Genomic DNA, 16,545 nt, shown 5'->3' on the forward strand with positions numbered 1-16,545 from the left:
TTTGACAGCTGCAGCTTCCACAGAAACCCTGTCTAGCAAGTGTGGGCTCCCAAGGAACTCACTTTGACAGTCATCTTACAAGAAATTCAGTTTGCTAGACAATCACTATCACACACACACTCTTTGCAAAATGCTGAAGCTTTGAGAAACAGAAGGCAGTCTGAGATGGTGAACCAAAATTTCTGCAACAGATCACTCAAGCAGACATTGGAAAGCTGCCCAGCCATTAATATCAGGAAGAAAAGGCTTTCTCCAGGTTCCTCCCACAGGATTAATGGAGGAAGGCCTTCTCACTTGCTGTCCCTGTTTCTGGAACAGAATTCCCCCAGAAAATAGATCAGGCCCTACCCTCCCAAATTTTGAAGAGCCACAAAGTCCTGGGTGCTTGAGCATCCCCTCATGATTTGATATACTACCTTGTTCCTCCTTGCTGGGGAACATCTAGAGGTAAGTTGGGCTATCAACACCTGCGGTATTTGAGATTATATACTTTTAGGTATCTGATATTATTCAATTGTTGTAGCAGGCAGGTATGCCACTCTGATACAGTATGAAAGGAAAGGCCTTTAAGCCCAATAAGGAAGGAGGGAAATAATAAATTGGGGCATAGAGCCAATGCCAACTTCAGAAGATGTCCGCTTTGTCTCACTAAGTATTCAATCATTAAATGTATAAAACTAAAGCAATTGATTACCCTTCTCCAGTTTTGAGAAGGCCAATGAACTGTAATTCATATTTTTAGCATGTTTGGGGGTAGAACCAACAATGGTATGACAGGGGTCTCATTTCCCATCTGACTGTGATAGAAATCAGGAGGATGGCTTATTTATCATTCTCAGTGGCAAGAGAGGATGGCTAGAAGACATAAAACTGCACGTGACTTGGAATGGAGCTTTATTGTCAGCAAGTGAATGCACTACTGGAAGTCTAATTCACAGAATCATGTAATCAAGTCGTACACAAGTATGTGTGAATCAGACCACTGGCACTCTTGCAAAACAGCTAGGAGCGTCCTTTCGTCCATTTTGTCAGCCTTAAGGAAAAAAATCCAGTGAAATATTAAAAAGATAATCCTTATGGCAAGCATTTTTAAAATGGTTGGCTGAATCATTAATCTCAGAAACATGCACAGAGATTCATCAAAATCTTCTGCAAGATGCCCACCATGAAATAATTCAGGTCAACTTGAACAAACTCTCTATGCAAAATTCAAATAGTTTAAAAAGTCACACTCCCTGGCTGAGGCACTGAAAAATAGGGTGGAATAATAAATCATGGTGCAAATCAAAATTAGGAAATAAAGGGGCATTGTTAGGAGGCCAGTATTCAAACTCTTCTTTCTGTTAGCTTTCTTCCAGGGATGGGATTGTGACTTAACAAAACAAGAAGTCTAGCTTTCCTGCTGTCCTGTTTTCCCACCCAATAAGCATAATCATCTATATGGTTGAAGCCTCCCTTTAAACTCTTTCCAGATGTCAAGTGTTGAGACTGAACTGTGGGCTGTATTTAGACAGAGTGAAGACAAGAATGAAACTGCAAGTAGAAGCTAAAGTCAGGTTGACAGTTGCTGAGGCAGAAAGACATCTGGAGGCCAGACTGGTGGCCTTTTTTGGCCAAGGGGATCAAGTGAACATCCCTGCTAGAACTGTAAGTAATTCCTTTCTCTAACTACAACCAGCAGCAGAGGGAACCAGAAGCCACCATCAGAGCTGCATGGCAAATGACTCAAGAGATATTAGGCCTTCTTCCCTCTCAAAATCTGCCTCTTTTACACTAAAAAGTTAATGGAGTGACAGTATTCAGCCATAGTTCATTTTGTTATCCAAGATTCATGGTTATGTTAAAATAACCTTGTGAAGCTGCACTCGGATGAAGATGTACAAATCCAAATATCTGTTAGTCATGATTTGGCTTTCCCATATATTCTGAGCAAAACAAGGTTATGGCAACGCCCAAACTCTCCAGCCCTTTGGCTACAAGGAGGCCAATGGCACTCACAGATGATCCTTTTCACATGTGCTCTTCAAAGCAGGGTTTGAACTTGTGACCATCTGGAGCCATTCCACCAACCAACCATTGCCCTTTCAAGCTCTTTCCTTCATCACCAAATCATCACCAAATCTGAAGGACCCATCATTTACTTTAATGATTTATTTGCTTGTTGCTCTCTTACTGGGGCTTCTATGATATTCTAAGTATGCACTACTCTTTAAGTTGGTGTACTCAGATCTGAATGCTTGGAAGTTTAATATTGCTTGGTGAAAAAAGACGCATTTCATTTGGAACATAGGTCAAGGAGGAAAAGACTCATCAGACTCCTTGCAGTAAAGGACTCAGTCTAGCAGGTTGCAGATACCATCACGATGAATGGGAGGGCCTGTTCTCCATATACATGCAAAAAGGGCCTTCATGTTATTCTAAAAGCCTACCATATCTATGTGTTCTTTTAATGATTCCCACAACTTGAATATGTTATTTTTAACTGACCCTCACAAAATCACAAAATAACCTCTAGTCAGTTTGCATCTTGATCAATGACAACACAAATTAACAGGAAGCGTATCTTAAAGGGCAGATATGAAAAAAAAAGCATTTTACTACAAAAAATGTGGCTATCTCTACTACTCAGGAAAACATCCACCAAGCATATTACACTTCTATCATTTTAAAAATATGATTTCAGAATACTTTGATAACATATCAACTATTTAATTGGTATAAACTGTGTAGGCTTCTTACTGCTTCCATGCTTTCAAACATCCATGAACCCGAATAACCAGAAATTATTACTAGTTATTTTTTGTTACATTTCTATCCTACCTTTTCTCCAACAGTTCCAACCTAGCTATTTTATCTAGGGCTACCCAGTCTAGGCTGCAAAAATGTGGACAACCACCAGATGGCAGCACAGTTAGCATTTTCTATGTCTCTTTTCTGACATCCAGTTCAGGTAGCCCTGTTTCATAACCAAGGATAACAGAATGACTGACCAAAAGCCACCCAGGCTGAGTGTGTGAGCGACCCAAAGTCGTTCAGGCAGCTTTCATGGCTGAGGCTGGACCTGAAGGGAGACTCCAGCATCTTAACCACCACACCACACTGGCTCTAATCAGCAATGAGAGACCTGTCACCCTCCAGAAAGGGCTAATCACTGCTCACATTCCTCATCATGGTCCACAGTTGGAGTAGAAATTCACTATGTATTGGGGGGGGGGGGTAGGAAGATAATGCGGGGGAGGACCATCCAAATCACTTGTGTTCTACCCCTGGTCTAGATAGTCAAAAAAACAGTATACCCAGAATAGCTCTTTCTAACTGATTTTTTAAAAATAATTTAACTATTTCATGTATTTGTATCCTGCTTCCCAATATTATAAAACTCAGGTTGGCTCTCTGGCCACTGTCAAATAAATCATCCATCATTTTGGTTTGATCTTAATAAGTACTGTGAAGCAATTCCTGCTCCCCACCTATCTCACTTCATGAGTCGTAGTAAGGTTTCCTATCAGCATCCAAGATTGGTGGAGCCGACTCACAGCCATGTCTTCTTGTGAAAAAAACCATCTGGCTTTGCAAGTCCTAAATAAGATACCCTTGCTAACTGCACTCTGCGTTCTGCAGTTTTCTCAGCTAAGAGACAATAACCCATTCCCTCTTCTGGTTTTCCTTCCTTCCTCAACTGAAAAGGACTAAAGGACACTTTTGAGATGTGGAGGACTCGTCTTCATGACTCTTTGGATATTTGAAAAGTCATCTGTGAGACAGAACATCACGAGTCAGCCACCTCATCAGAGGTGGTAACTTATCTAACTTTTTAAAAGTGATAAGCTTTGCATGCTGGCTGAAATTCTTTCATCTTGTTTGGTTTCAGTCGTTTTCAAACACAATCCAGTAACCCTCTTTTGCTAAGGCTCTACTCTGTTTATAACTGCACATTAGAAGAATTTAGCACTGTCCTGTTAGAAGCATAATTAATTTAGCTCAGAGATGTGTAGGATTTAAATAAACCAGTCTGCATTTACTCTCATAGAAGCCTACATTTGAAACTGCCAAAGATTATAAACTCATCACTAATCTTCACAATCTTCACGGGGTTTTGCATTTCTTCCTAGGCCTCTAACTATTTGGGGGCATCTCCACCCACCCATAGGCTTGGCCCCTTTTCTCAGATGGAACGTTCCTTCCCCTCCATGTATATGCCTGGAAGTATTAAAACACCACCACCACCCCACACACAAACAGAGAGAGAGCGCAAGCCCAATATTTTCCTCATTTTGAGTTAATATGAGAAATGCAAGAAATTATATTCAGGTGTACAAAGGTGAATCAGAGATAGTCATGCCATCTTAATTATAGAATATGAAATTTGCACCACTGGGATGTGGATGTTTTGCATACAAAATCACTAAAAGTCATATATATACAGTAAAACCATTGCTTTAAGATTACAAAGAAACAAACAATCTCATTAAACAAAGCTAATCCTTTGTTTGATCCTTGCTTAATGGAAGAGGAAAGTATTAAAAAATAAAGTAAAACAGCTGAAATAAATAAATTTTTAAAAGACACAGATACGCATGATAAACAATAGTGTCCACAAAGTCCTAAGAAGCTTTACCAGTTCCACTGTATAAACAGGGCCAGCCCTGTCCTTAGACGAAGTGAAGCACTTGCCTTAGACAGGAAATTTGAGATTACTGAAAGGGAAGCAATTCTTTTAATTTTGGAATTTCTGGTTACTGCTTCCCCCCCCCCCCCCCCCCTGCATGGAATAACAAAAAGTGATCTTCCGGGTGACTGGCTGACTTATTTATTACTTAGCTTTCTAAAGGTGCCCAACTCAACCATGCCTCTGGGCAGCATACCAGTTAAAAACAACCACCGTATCTAAGACCCAAACAAAAAGAGAATAAACACAACAAACACATGCTATAGCACACAGGCATAGTACAATCTGGATGGACGCCCACTCTCTCTTCCAGTGCTGGGCAGGGGGGAAGCCACATTTTCAAGACTCATTTAAAGCACTGCAGGGTGGAAGCAGCTGGAACCTCTGGGGGAGGGCAGGGTGCTGTTCCAGAAGACAGCGCTGCAACAGGGAAGGCCCACTTCCTAGGTCCCTCCAGAGGGCATTGCTCAATGGATGGGACCCAATCCATCAGATCTTGTGGGATGGCAGGGATGATTGGAGAGAGGCTCTCCCTCAGACAGACAGACCGAACGCCACATAGAGTTTTGGAGGTGATTGCCAGCATCTTGAATTGCACCTGGAAGCTGAAGGATAATCGGAGCAGCTCACGTGGCAGAGGTGTTACATGGACACACCGAGGTGTGCCCATAACTGCTCAGACCACTGCATTCTGGATCAGCCGTAGCTTCTGAGTAGTCTTCAAGGGCAGCCCGTGTAAAGTGCCCATGGGAGGCCCGAGTGACCAAGACCAAGGACTCCTGGTTGGGAAAGGGGGCAGTAAGTGCACCAGATGAGTCAGGAGAAAAGCCTTGAGGTCAAAGCTGCCACCTCTTCTTCTTTTGTTTTGTTCCTTCTAAAACAACCCTCATCTTCAGAAAGGAAAACTAAGTCCTCTTTGATTTGGCTGTAGGTGTTACTGAAACGTTATTCTATAAAGCGTCTTCATCAAGCCCTAAGCAGCTGTTTACATCCCAAAGTAACATTCTCCTAGTCTTCTTTAACCAGATTTATTCAAAAGGAAAAAGGAATTACATGACAGAAAACTTGTATAATGAAGATGATTTCTTTAACACGCACATTTATCTCTAAGCTGTTTAGCTTCCTTGTGTCTCTTGCTAAATGCCTGTTAATATCCAGGGGAAGTACAGTAACTACTAGTTTTCGAGAAGAAAGAAGAAGGGGCAGATGTTTTGTGCGTGTGCTGATGTTTTGCAAGTCACTATCCTCTTTCCCAGGTTCTGAGAAGGCCATTAAAGGTAAATTGAGATGATGGGAAAGTTATGCTATAGCATGTTTTTTCCAGGCAGGATGTGGGAGAGAGATCACTTTTAAAGCACTTTCTCACTTTTTCCCCCTAACCCACCAGCATATAGTAATACCAGTAATTATTAATAATTTGCACATTAGGAAAAAAGAGTGGATCATAAAGGGAAGACACGTGTTCTCTCCCCATCATTAGCATTTATTTAATGGTACCCTGGATTTTCTCATCCTAGTAGCTTCCAAAATGTATGGACCACAATTCCCATCACACCTGCATCATGGGTAAGGACGATGAGAGCTGCAGTCCAAATTTGGGATACACCAGATTCAGGAGGCTGTTTTCAAACATTCTTAAGTACCCAACTGAATGTTCTTTCACCAATAATACGTTTTAGTATTGGGAGTGTTTTTTCCCAAACTGAAATGACATAATGCCATTCTAAGTTCACCCAGATAGATCACTGTCCCTTCTCGGAGCCAAGCTTACCACTCAGTCAAAAACAAAGGCTTACAGATATTCTATAATGGAAACACTCATGGTTTTTTTTTCTTTGATTATAAATATTTCAAGACAAAGACAAATGCACAAGCAAAAATGGAATGTTCTCATTTGCCTCCAGTCTTACTCTCTGCCTGTTCTGCATTCTTTTCTCCTTCTCTACCTGCTACGGCTCTTCTCGTTTCAGCTCTGTTAGTAGTTCCATATATATCCAGGACTGGTGTCTAGATGCACAACCAGTGATGTATCCATGGCAGACATATGCGCATGCACACACACACACACACTCACACCCAAAGTCAGCATCTTGGTAACCCCAATTCCATGAGAAATAAAGCAGAATTCTAATATTTATTTATTTATTTATTTATTTATTTATTTATTTATTTTCTCTGCCGCCCATCTCATGTACAACGACTCTACTTAAGTGAACTATCCAAAATAAAAGGAGAAAAGCAAATTTGCCTCAGATAGTCTACAACATTTACTTCTATTCAGGGAGGAGCAAGGTGTTATTCCAGGCTCTGACACTGCCCCACTGATTTTCTCCCCATTAGACGTTTTCTTCTGCTGGCTACTGGGACCTTGGAAAGTATTGTCTGTGTGCTTCCAAATATCCCTTTGTAAACAGCGATCTGGAGAGCCTCAGGAAACAGTCCTAGAAGCAAGCCTGATACGAGCATCACCCTGTGGATGTGGAAGCTGGGTGGCTGCCTTTAGGTCGAACAAGGATGGTGCCAATCCACAGACTTATCCAGCACCACTACAATTCCCTGGTCCATGTCCCCCGGTCGCCATGCAGTCTCCCCCAATCCAGCGCCCTCCAGAAGTGTTGGATTACAGCTCCATCACCCATTATGGGTAGACGAAGCCGACAACTGGAGTCAAACGTTTCCAGAGTGTATCGGCCGGGAAAGGCTTGTGTAACACAACCCTTGTTTCAATTATTTTAAGGCACTACCACCAAGACAACAGCATGTCCTTTCTGGAAGAACATTGTGTCTGAAACACTGTAACCATGATTTAACTAGAATGCACAGAGCAATTATTATGTTGCAGTGATACAAAAAGTGGATCTGAATAGCTGCCATTTGCCAAGACGTCTGCATCAGATCTTCTTCTGTCCCATTAGCGCACAGCTCTGCCATACAGTATTTCTCAAAGGAGGAGAGAGGGAGGGAGACTTTTTGCAAAGGGCTGTTAGTTAATCCTTTTGTTCCACCAAGTACCCGATTCCTATGGGCTAATATCAGGCTTTTAGCAACTGCCGAACATTTTCTAAATATGAGACACAGACTGAGGCAAGTAAGCAAATCCTGAATATGAGGGAGGTGCCATATATGCAATACCCCTGCTATCTGGATGTATTCTGAGATAACCATCGCTGCCTCTTGTATAAAGAGTACCATGCAGCAGAGGACCTTCCTCTGAAACCCAGCAGTCTTTAAGTTCACATCATCTGTGTGTGCCACCATCTCAAGCACACAATCTCAAGGCTTTTGACTTCCAAACATTATCGAGAGGTCAGAGACTAACGGATCTTTAATAAACAATACGGAATGTTGAATTACTTGATACATCTATTTTTCCATTTTGCCCATACAGTGTAACTCCCATATCATCATTCAAAACAATACACGCCAGAATCTATCTATGTATACATTAATTAAATCCTCTTAATCAGGCTGCATCTTCTCATCTAGATGTTCATTTCTTAGAAAGGACACAAAGTGTCTTCCAATGTCCAAAACTCCTTCCTTGAGTTCCCCCTACAGAACTAATGGGGAGGTGCCAGCGTGACAGAGGGTTGGATTAGACAGTATTTTGTATGGCCTCACATGTTGGGGCATAACAGTCCACCAGATGTGGTTCCTGTTTGATTGGCAAGCACATTTAAATACTGAAAATAATTATTCAAACTGCTCAAATTAAATACTTAACTACTAAATAATAATCTTCCATATTATTAATGAACATCCCTCTATGTGAAACAATACAAAGCATTTTTATGTAAATCAGATAATCAGGGTAACATAAAATTTACTAATCTGAGACAGCAAAATTGCATGGTAATCTCATATACTCTTACCTCAGAGTAATCCTAATGGAGTTCAAAGACACTTGCTTGAAAGAGCTGTATAGTGGAACTGCTCCATCAAAACGATTCAATAACAGAGCTACAGATACATCTCCTTAATATAGAATAATACTGTATGTAATTCTTTGTACCTGATCCAGCTCACTGCCATTTCTGATCAGGTGTTAGAGACTGGTTTTTTTCCTCAGAAAAACTATTTCCCCGCATTTGGTTTGAGGGTTAACAGACACGTTACTTGAGCAATCCACCTCATGATCCTCAGAACATCAATCACAAAAGAAAGGGGGAAAAGACCCAGTGAACTCCACGTTCCCCACTGCATTTCAATTCTCTCAGCAAAATGGGTCTGACCCAATGTTTGATAGCAGTGTTTCTCAACCTTGGCAACTTTAAGATGGGTGGACTTCAACTCCCAGGTTCTGGGAATTGAAGTCCACTCATCTTAAAGCTGCTAAGGTTGAAACACACTGCTTTATAGACTCTGAGGTGTGAGGACCTTGTCCTCCTTGGCTCCCCATCCTCAAAGGAAAGTACCTCAGTTGGTCACCATTTGGTGATTCTGCCCTCTAGCGAGGAGAAGCTGCCTGCTGCATGCACGTGTGGAAGCAGCAACAGGGCTCTGAAGCATTAATGTAACAATGCAAATGACAACTAGATGGCAGCAGAAAGTCAAGAGTTGTAGGTATACCTAGTAGGTATCCAGATTTTTGCAGCCCAGATCCAGTAGTCTTCCCAATACTGCCCACTAGTCAAGAAACCGCTGTTGCTCACAGCTCTAAGAAAGCAATGACCTCTTTTTTGATCTGGAAAGGAAAAGGCACTTTGTGGGTCTTCATCGGTCTCACCAGCAAACTGCAGAGCTGGGCAGGATGCTGAAAGCTGGTGCTCTTTTATCCCTACTTCCAATGCTCATTGCACTGATATATGTCACAACCTCCACAAGGCAGGGTCGCATTGCTTTCTAAGGACTGCCTATACCAGGGTTTCTCCACCAGGGTTCCGTGGCACCCTCAGGTTCTGCGAGAGGTCACTAGGGGTTCCCTGGGATATCATAATTTATTTAAAAATTATTTCAAGTTCGGGCAACTTCACATTAAAGAGGTACATTTCATTCTTTACTTTTAGATTAAAAACACGTTAAGGCATATAGATAGGCTTTCACATGAAACCTACATTTGAGCCTGAATGTGCAGGGGTTTCCCAAGGCCTGAAAATTTTTCAGGGGTTCCTCTGGGGTCAGAAGGTTGAGAAAGGCTGGCCTACACAGAGAAAAAAATAACCCCACACTCCTAAACACCCCTTTTCCCCTCCCATTTATTTATTTCTTCATCTAAGTAATTTATATGACCATCCAACTCACCAGAAGTAACTCTGGGCAACTTACCCTGAACTAAGTGAAGCCCGTGCCTGCCTCTTATGGCCAGACTTGGAAGCCATTAATTTTTTACCAGTTGGTCAAAGAACTGAGAATCACAGAGTTTTGCTTCTCTGTAGTGTCACAGTTCAATGTGCCCAGAATTATTTTCCAATGTGCTCCCATTTTTTCAACAGAGTGGTTCATACCCACCCATATTTCAAATAGAATTGCTGGTGGTCGCCATCTTTGAAAGCTGTTTATTTTGAAACAGCAAACCAGCTGGTGCAGGTAACCTTTTGTCATCCACTGCTTCAACTTAGGGTGGCCTAAGAGCATTCCGAAGCAACAGCCTGTCTTTCAGGGACTTCCAGATTTCAAATAAACACCGCCAGACCAAGCTGGAGATTCCAAGAGAAAGTCTCAACGGGTGCCCCATTGTTACCTCTGGCCCTGTTCATACAGAAGCCTGTATTTGAAAAAGGCCCTCTGGGGGTTCTTTCCATCTTAGCCTCACCTTTCAGACAGCCGCAGCTTTTCCCCATTAGCAAAATGCCGGAAACCCCCTCCAGGTCCTTTGCTCCTAGGATGCTCTGGTGGGTCTAGCAACAACTCAAAAAAAAAAAAAAAGGTTGGGGGGATGAATATGGACAGAAGAACATAAATCTGGGAACAGAAGATTAGTGCTCAGGCAGTAACCAAAATGTTAATTTTCTGTCCCTTTTCACTTCCTTTCCAGGGCAACATATACGTTATCTTAAACGTGGGCTATTGCTAAAAGTGACAGCTGCCACACTGAATCTCCCTTCCCCTTGCAGACCCGCTGGGTGGGTCACCCTTCTCAGAATGGTGAACTTCCTGCCTCCCAAGGAAGCGCTTCTATGGGGCACCAGTGCAGAAACAGACAACTGTGCAACGGCCTCAGGATCTCGTCTGGCTGAGAGGTGCTTTAAGCAACAGGAAAGCTGACCTGAGGCTGCTCACTTCAGATACATAATTTACCCATAGAATATGCAAAGCACCCCTCCCCCCTTGACTGGAAGGCGCATATGATGCATCCCATTTGACCGCACTGAAGGCAAAGCCAATCATTTATTCCATATGAGAAATAAATGGCCCAGAGATTTAAATCTCAATCTGCTTAAAACACCCAAATGTGCCCCCTTGATAAGGGTTACAGTCAATTAACATAGTTATCAGCCTAATGCACAGGGTTTTAGCTGAAAGAGGGCAGCCCTCTCCCTTGCACATAATACGTGGTAGACAAGGATCACATGGTATCCATGGTTACCCAGCACAGAAAAGAGCTGCATTTTTTTTAATTAACAATGTCAGAAATAGGAATACATTCAGAAGTGGATGAGACCCTCCATAAACACCTGCTCTGAAATCATCGCCGTTTATGCCCAGTCATGCAAATGCTTTAAAAATATCTAAACAGATTTTTCTGTGTTTAATTAAAAACACAAACCTCCCCGACACAAACTTTTCCATCAGTGCCAACGCACAAGTAGTAACTCCTCCCTGCGATGGAAAACTCAAGAGACCCAAACCTATAGGCAGGCAGAGGCATCCCAAACAGGATCGGCCCGGGAACCCTCGCCCGGCCCCAGCTCTTCGGCGGAGTTAGGCGTGCCCATCAGCGCACATTCAGATCGGCAGTGCCTGAGTATCGCTCAGTCTTTGGCCAACCCCTGCAGAATTTTTTGTTGTTTTGTTTTTTTGCGATGGTTGAGGGAATGCACATGGCTTTTCTCCCATGTTTATCATTATAACTCAGGGAAGGAGGTGAGGCAATGGACGATACACCCATAATTAATCCCATCAGGATGGATGAAGAGGAAAAGAAAATATTCCCTCTTCAGCTGTCTAGTGGAATAAGACCACATGCCACGTGTCATTCTGAAGGTGGCAGCAGCCACACGCCGCAAACGAAGTGGTACCTCGCTGTGATCCAGCCCTCCTCGGCAGACTCCAATGCAATTTATCCAGAATCTCCACCCCCTTTGTAGCAACACTTCCCACAGAGCGTAAACATCTGGATACAATGGCTGTTGTACGGTATCTTTTGGGAACAAAGCCAGGGGCTTAGAGGGGCTACTGCCATTTTTAAACCGCTTCTCCTGTGATGCAAGACATTCGTAGGAAGCAGATGTCAGGCTTCACCCCAAGCACAACCATAAGGCTTGACTCTTCAGTTGCTCAGGAATTTCCTTAGAGCAGCAGCTGACAGACACGACCGTTTTGTGGCTCTGCTGAAGATAAGAAAGCATAAATGTGCAGATGTGTACACAGTGCACAGACATCAAAACCATCATACTGTGTCTGTCTTTATTCCAAGGTTTAAATTCTAGGGCTTTTCAAGCAAACGGAAATGCGGGTGCTGTCTCCCCAGCCTTACTGTTGGGAGCCCCCGCTCCACATTGACATAACGGCACTAGAAACAGCTGGTTCCTGGCTCACAGTGACCCCGGTGCTCAGGGACACACGGCACGATGAGATCAAGCAACTCTGTCAAGGACGCTGTGGGATTCTCAAGCGGTGGCCCAAAGGTGAGGAAGCGTCCGTGGCTGACGGTCACTGCTCGACTCCATGCGCTCTGGCCCAGCAGTGGCCACCGCTTCAGAGGAAGGGATGCATTTCATCTACTTTCCTCCAAGGTACAAGTCAGTGCCCTGAGACTGCTCTGAAGAAGAGAGCATTCATGCCCTTATTCTAGAACTTTTATTTAGAAAGGAAAGGAAAAATCAGAACACTGAAAACACTGAACACTGTTACTGCTTTTTTGGTACTGTAAAAATGGTTCAGGGAGCTGCATGGAATCTGCAAAACGTCCATATCTGCTTCATTAGGAATTTTTTTTTTTTTTTGGTGCCTTCAAATCAGTGTTGAGTCTGGCAACTGCCTGAACAAGTCCCCGCAGATTTCTTGACCGCATTCTTGGAAGTGGTTTGCCATTGTCTTCTTCCTGGGGCTGAGAGAAAGTGACTGGCCCAGGGTCACCCAGCTGGCTTCATGCCTAAGATGGGTCTAGAACTCAGGGTCTCCCGGTTTCTAGCCTGGTGCCTTAACCACGACACCAGACTGGCTCTCCATTAGAAAAACTAGGGATTTTCTAATAGTTTTGTCTACAACACCAAGAAATCTGAAGGTTGTGCATTAAACAAGAAAGTAGAAGATTCCCAGACAAATCCGTGTAGTCATGCCAGCCACATGACCACGGAGGAAGTGTCTACGGACAAACGCCGGCTCTTTGGCTTTGAAACGGAGATGAGCAGCGCCCCCTGGAGTCGGACACGGCTGGACTTAATGTCAAGGGAAACCTTTACCTTTACCTTTAGAAGAAGATTCCCAGACAAATCAATGGCAAACCATTTTGATCCTAATGCCCAGGAAATGCCATGGAGCCCTTTGCACGGTCACCAGGAGTCTGTGCCTTGATGGGGCATTTGTCTTTTTGTTGCACAGCTGACTTGTAAAACCAGAGGAAAGACAGGATCAGGGCTAGAGTCCCCGCTACAGTAGGAATTACAGCCCTAAATGCAACTCATACGTTTCCAATTATTTATTTAATGATTTTTTTTCTATCCTTTATACCTAAGTATATTGGGAGTCAGGTGGCATATGTATTTAATAAATAAATAAAATAAATAAGTATACTTCTGCGCTCGGATTAAAAAAATGGTTTACAAGGGCCACTTTAGACCAATTTAAGAAGCACCACCAAGAGCTGTTTCCGCACAAATGAACAAGCAACGTCTTGGTCAGCTTCCAGATTTTAGGTCTGGCTTTGCCTCCTCTCTGGAGTTAATCCCTGTAGCAGGGTCTGGGTGTGGGTGCGGGCGGGGTGTGTGCATGGGGCTTCATTGGAGTAAAAAAATGGGGAAACTCCTTGCAAGGGGAAGTGGGAGACAAATTATTGCAGCCTACCATTAAGCTAATTAAGTTGACGCCTTGCAAATGTGTTACAACAAAGGGAGGAAGTCAAGAAAGATGACAGAAGTGTTAGAACGCATTAATATGAAGCGCTGTTAATTAAAACGCCCTGGCAAGATACAAAACCTGATTAATTTCCCAGCCACAGAACTGTTTAAAGCTAGTTCTAAGCTGTGATCCTGAGCACAGAACTTCCTTTCCCGAGAGGCAGGAGACGCTTGCTGGGGCGAAAGGCTACCTTGGATGGTGCTTGCATCTCCCCTGGAGGTCTCCCTGGAGGGTGGGCCTGCTCTTCACCACCTTGCAGACTCTCCTCCTTGACAGTGTCCCCACTTGCCCCTAACCATGGCCCGAGTGAGCCTCAGCAACCTCTTCCACCTGCTATGTCTCCCTCACGTTCCCGTCATCCTTTCCCCAGACCACGAGTGAGACAGAGGTGGCCCATCCTTCCCATACCGGTCTTTGAAGTAGCCTTTTCCGCCTCATTCTGATATGTCCAAGGCAGCCTGTAAAACCTGCTTCCTCTGGCCCTCATTACATCCTGCTGCAGAGGGCCGCTGTGCCATCATGGGAAAAGCTGTGGCTGCTCTAAGGAGCTCCGGACAGGTGCTTGGTGCTCTAAGCAATTGTCTGCCCTTAGAGCAAATCGCTGCTGCCCTAATTCTTAGACTCCTGATAAATATGATGTTCTAGACCATCCATCAGGATCTGCATCCGATCTGAGCTTTTTAGTTCCAGGACAGAATTTGATTCTAGCCTTCTGTCAGGTGAAACAGATTCATCAAGCTAAACTGACAAAATGAAATCTTCCCAGACAATGCTAATTGCCTCCGGCTGCCAAATGCCATTATTGAAGTCCTACCTCATCAGATTTATTGAACAAGAAGGAGGAAGAAACCTTTTCATACCAGAAGCCGGAATGGGAATCCACAAACAGGCTTGATGTTGAATAGAATGATTAACTATATTCAAGTATATTTTTTATTTTTTTAAATCATCACTTTCAGATGCCTGATGTCCTAACAAGCAGGAACCACGCCGAGACGAGGAATAGGTCTCTAGTGTTTTATTACTGCTATTGTAGACAGAAAATCCTACAATAGGATTCCTGAAGAAGCATGGGAAAACCCAGACAGATAAACCCCAAAAGTCAAGGCGGGTCTGTTCTGGGTCTCTTTGAATGACAGCTCAAAGCCTCTAAGCTACGCATGCGTTTCTCCCCCCTGGATAGGGGCCCCCTCCTGCTCACCATCCGTGCTTATGACACCTGACTTCTTTTAAACCATGTGCCAATTCACTCAGATTGATACAGTGCAATTAGCTGTGTTTTCTTCCCTTCCAATAATAATAATAATAATAATAATAATAAACAATAATAATAACATGCTGCAGCAATCGGCTGGGAATTCTAGTGTTAGAGAACAGATGACATTCTTGGATGTGTTACTCCAGTTATCATCTTCTCCAGTTTTATCATCTTCTCAGCCTTTCCAACCCAGCCCCATCTCTGGAGGAAAAGAAAGACGTGACCTTTCCACTCCAGGGAACCCCACCGACTTGGGTGGCAGCTTCTTTCCCATTGTGCATTAAATGCCACAAGAATGAAATTCTGGTGGCATCAAAGGAAAAGGAGACAAAGTTCCAAGCTGCCACTCAAACGGTGGGTCTTGGACCTTACCACGGTAGCAAACTGGAGCTAAGCCAGAAGGGCCCAAGGTTTTCCCTTCCTGGCATGGGCATGAGAAAGAACGTCTGCCTTTTTTATAGTTCAGAAGGAGTGAGCTGTACCTACTCAGCTGAGAGGCTACCTGGTCCTAATTCTTCATCTCTAAACAACACAGATGAAAGTACGTGAGTAACAGAATGGGGCAACCACTGAGCACACGTTAAGGAGCGTGAAGTGATAAAATAAAGTTAAGCATCACTGTGGCAGCTAGCATGATTTAGGATGCTATGGCCATAAAATAAACACTTCCAGCTATGAGACATGGGGAGTCCGTGCAGTAAACAAATGAAATCTAGGCTGCAAATGTCGAAATGAAACTTCTTGCAAGAAATGGTTGGGGTAAACCTCACTGAATCACTTTCCTGGGGGGAACGGCTACGCCCTGCTCTCGTGAAACTACATTTAACAGCAATGCCTACGGAACAGACTGTCCTCCTTACGTGGGAACCTCTCTGATGAGACTCCGTAGCAAGCGTCGCGGCCCTTTCCTTTCCTGCCACCCAGTTTTCCTTGGGCTGCCTTAAATGGATTATTTTGAAGTCTCCCCCTGCACACGTGCCTGGTTTCCAGGACAAACTGTCCAGATTTCATGCAAAATGTGGGGTCAGTGGAGGGTTCCTGGCCTGCAGAGCCTTCACCGTTTGGGAAGGAATCTGTTGGAAGGAAGGCATCGGCGGGCAGCTGTCGAACCGAGGGGTCCTCCCGTTTGCCTTCTTTACTTCCTGCTGCAAAAAATACAACTGAAGACTCGGAGAGCTCGACAAGATTCCCCCCCGCCCCGCCCAAATCAGAGATGCTTTAGAGAGACTGAGGACAAGGTAAGGCCAAGACGGAAAATACACACTTACCATCTTCCCCGGAACGCACATGCTTCCACGGCATCCACAATACGAACACCTGACTAGTCTCTCCCAAGTGACTTTTATTATTCTCATTCCATGACTGGCCACAGCAGTAAGAAAGAAAGAAAGTGATTACA

The sequence above is a fragment of the Candoia aspera genome, chromosome 6 (assembly GCF_035149785.1).
Source record: "Candoia aspera isolate rCanAsp1 chromosome 6, rCanAsp1.hap2, whole genome shotgun sequence".
NCBI classification, from domain to species: domain Eukaryota; kingdom Metazoa; phylum Chordata; class Lepidosauria; order Squamata; family Boidae; genus Candoia; species Candoia aspera.